Here is a 4,445-nt window from a genome sequence, read left to right on the forward strand (position 1 = left end):
TGCTGATTCCATGTATTGCACTAGAAAAGAGGAAGGCTCCATTTTCCATTTTCACTGACTGACTCATTTATGTATCTCTGGCAAAGGGTGGAAGGATATTTGTGAAAAAGTGTGCATAGAAGTGTGCTATTTTTCTTCTTGTTGAAATGGGGAATCATGAGCCTTGATGCTATTAAATCTGGAAGCCTGTCCTCCTCCCACATCATGCTGCCTTTATTTGGAAAGTCTTAGCCCTTTTTCATCATTAAAAATACTGGATCCTGGCCTGCGCTGCGGCTCACTTGGCTAATCTTCCACCTGCGGTGCCGGCACCCCAGGGCTCTAGTCCTGGTTGGGGTGCCGGATTCTGTCCCGGTTGCCCCTTTTCCAGTCCAGCTCTCTGCTGTGGCCCAGGAAGGCAGTGGAGGATGGCCCAAGTGCTTGGGCCCTGCACCCGAATGGGAGACCAGGAGGAAACACCTGGCTCCTGGTGCAGCACGCTGGCCGTAGTGGCCATCTGGGGGGTGAACCAACGGAAAAAGGAAGACCTTTCTCTCTGTCTCTCTCTCTCTCTCACTGTCTAACTCTGCCTGTCCAAAAAAAAAAAAAAAAAAAAAAAAACCTGGATCCTATCACATTCATATTGGACAGTATTCAGACTCCTGTCCAAATCGCCAGTTGTGTAGGCAGCTTTCATGGTTCATGTTCATTTGAAAGAGGAGTCCTTCAGATTCAAAGGTAATAGTTAGCTTGTTTGAAATGACAAAATTTAAGAAAATCTGTGAAGATTAGAAAAGAGGTTTTATCTGATTGCAAATTCTTATTCTGAGCCTTTTCCCATTGCTCCTTAATTATATCACCAAGACGTTTAGCTCCAGTAGATTCACGCTTTGTGGGAAACAACAGAAATTAAATGAAAATGGAATAAACTTGACAGTTTCAAATGGCCAATGACACTTTGGCCAAAATAAAAGTATCTTTTATTTGATTAGGACTGTGTGGTGTATGCTGCTTTACTGACTCACTCATTAAACTTCTCTCCTTCCCTTTACTATGGGATGAACATGATATTATATCACTGTGCTATCAGGTATATCAAGAATTGATTATATCTTGGCCTCTGGTGTGCAGTTTGGAGTCTGAGAGCACAAGGGTGGATGCTTGGAAGGGAAAGTTACAAGGAGGAAACACAGTTCCCTAAACACTCAGAATATTTTTCTTTTTAAAAGAGCAGTAATGTATATAGAGATTTCTGAATATAAAAAATAAAACAGGGAAGATACACATTCCACTCACATAATTCTTCTTGCCCTTGATTTTTCTCTCTGCTCTTTTTTTTCCCACATATGTATGTGTGTATGTATAACAGAAGTACACATACACACGCAAAATAACAAAATAAAAAATAAAAACCACTCCTAAATTCTTCAAATTACTTCTAGAAATTAAAAAAAAAAAAGTTTACCCTAGCTGGATTTAAAAAAATGTTTATTGGGGCCAGTATTGTGGGGTAAAGCTGCTCCCTATAGTGCCAGCAACCCATATGGGCGCTGGATCCTGTCCTAGGTGTCCTACTTCCCACCCAGCTCCTGCTAATGGCCTAGGAAAAGCAGCAGAGGATGGCCCAAGTGTTTGGACCCTGCCATCCACGTGGGAGACCTGGCAGAAGCTCCTGGATCCTGGCTTTGGCCTGGCACAGCCCTGGCCATTGCAGCCATCTGGGGTGTGAACCAGTGGGCAATCTCTCTCTCTCTCTCTCTCTCTCTGTAACTCTTTCAAATAAATTTAAAAAAAATTAAAAAATGTTACCCCAGGTGGCCTTTCAGGCTTAACTCACCCAAAGGAATCAAATTTGCATATTGTTCTACATCTTGCTTTAGTTCCAGCTGATGAAAGGAGCTGTTCAAGTTATATTCAGTGGAACTGTGTCTAGCTCATTCCTTTTAAAGTTTTCATGGTCTTTAATGTCATTTTGTTGTTTTATAGCTATTATTCCATATTGAGTTTCTAAATTCCCATGAAAGAATGGTACCTCTGGTTTCTGTCTCTAAATTAGGGACAAACGTAGGTGGTTTGGTGAAATTTGTTTGAAATTCCAGGAGAGTGAATGTTACCATATGCTCTATTTGTTTGTTAATTAGTAAGGTGACTGTATAATTTATTGTCCAAACATGGATACTTTTGGAAGAAAAAGTGGTGCAATTAATAATTGCATTGAGACAATAAGCTTATAGTAGGACTGAGTAGGGCAAACTGTGACATACATATGGTCATTCTCCATTATGAATATGAAATGCGTCTCTTTTCCTACTGTGACTTAGAGTCACTCCACTTTCCCATACCCAAACATCCCATACTTCTGTCAATGTGACATTCCATAAGCACATCTGTTGGTAACTTTTCTCAAATCAGCACTTTGAATAATAGTTTTTTAAGATTTGTTAGGGCCTCACATGTGTTTTTTTCTGCTTAGAATATTTCTTTTTCTTCTTTCTTTAAAAATTTTTAAAAATAGTTCAACGATTCTCCAGTTCAACAATTACCCCTGTGGTGAAAATTTCCAATCTCCTGTGTTTTTTTCACTAGCTGTGGGAGCTTAAAGGAAAAAAAAAATTAACCTAAAATTCATTATCTTCACAAGTAAAATGGGAGTAATTTCAGGAAATTGTTTGGTGGATAAAATGACAAAATATTATGTCACAGTACCTAGCAAACCTTAGAAAAAAAGAAAACAAAAATAAACAATACAAAAGACTGAATTATATCCACTTTTCGAGAAACTCAAAAATATCTTATTCATAAACTACTTGAGCTGGAAAATGAGACAGTTAATTGCCTATCTTAAATACCAAGGGACACACAAGAATTTTATAAATGAGGAAACAATAGATTCAAAGGAAGACACTTAATAAACTTATCACTGATTGGTTACATTAGCCAACATGGTTTTCATACTAGCTTTTTATGCTATTATTTTAAAGTTTTTATTGTTTTTAAGGATTTATTCATTTGTAAGGCAGACTTACAGGGAGAGAGGGGGAGAGAGAAACAGATTTTCTATCCACTGGTTTACTCCCCAAATGGCCTCAATGTCCAGGACTGGGTCAAACTAATGCCAGGAATCAGGAACTCTATCCACAAGGTCTCCCTTGTGGGTGACAGGGACCAAAGCACTTTCCTAGGAACATTGGCAGGGAGCTGGATTAGAAGTGGAGCAGAAGGGACTTGGACAACTGCTCATACTGAACACCTGTGATGCAAGTGATGGCTCAACCCATTGTTACACAAAGCCAAACCTTTTGATTTTATTTTTGATGCAGTTATCAAAACAAACCTTTAAACCAACTCAAATATAAAAGTTCCTAATAGGTATTTCAAAATTTAAAGGTCAGAATAGAATGTTACTTATCTTTCTGTCCCCTCCCCGCCCCCAACTCTCCAGGACTTAGGAATGAGAAAAGACTGCTTTTAGCAAACATTGAATCTGATTTTAAAATATTTTTAAGAATTTCAACTGACAGAGATTTACTGATTAAAACTTTGCTTCTACCTTAATAGGGTGTACCATATTTTTGAGTTCACATTTTCATTTTAAAAGGGTAGTTATTGCCACCTCACCTCCACAGCATATTAGATATTCACTTAAGTGTTGTAACTTGATGGAATAGGTGTTTGACCTAGTAGTTAAGATGCTGATTGGGATACCCACATCACATATCACAATGCCTGTGAAGTAACACCTTGACAGTAGGGACTCCATTTTGGAGAACCTGAGACTGAATTCTGGGAAAGCACCCCCCCAACCCGCCACCATGAGACTCTGGTCTGAAACTATGATCTAAAACAGTCGGACAATAGCTATCCACTACATCACACTTGGCTGAGCATAGAAACCCCCTAGCTCAAGCTTGATCACTCAAGCTTGGAAATGGATAGGCTGCACCTGGGTTGATGATAAAAATGTAATTTGTCTATGTCTACATATGATTAAAACCAATAATTTGATTAATGTCAAGATTATAATTGATAATTGTTAAGATTGTAGCTGGTACTGTCAAGATTATAATGGATATTAATTTCGCTTAGGTCTTAGGTCAGCTTGACCCCAGTAACTATGTACTCCCTTTTGATCTTAGCAAGCATGTATTCCCCTTCCTGATTTGGGGTTTTTGGCTTTATAAACCCTGTTGCTTTGGGCTTCAGGGTCGAGAGTTCTTTAGGGCATGAGCCCACTTTCCACTGACGGCATAAAGGACCATCAAATTTCCATCAATGTGTGGTGCTCCTTCGTTTACACTTGCTCAGGTACAACATTTTGGAGGCCCCAGCGAGATGTGGAGACCACCTCCCACCTCCGGGAAGACCTCGCTCAGATCCTTCCAGGTTGGTGCTCTGGTCATAGGGGAGGCGCCCCCTGATGTTCCAGGGTTCCGTGTCCCGATTCATCGACCTGGGAGCTCGGCTTG

This window comes from Oryctolagus cuniculus, chromosome 18 (genome assembly GCF_051225735.1).
Source record: "Oryctolagus cuniculus isolate XC-2025 breed Fujian yellow rabbit chromosome 18, ASM5122573v1, whole genome shotgun sequence".
NCBI classification, from domain to species: Eukaryota; Metazoa; Chordata; class Mammalia; order Lagomorpha; family Leporidae; genus Oryctolagus; species Oryctolagus cuniculus.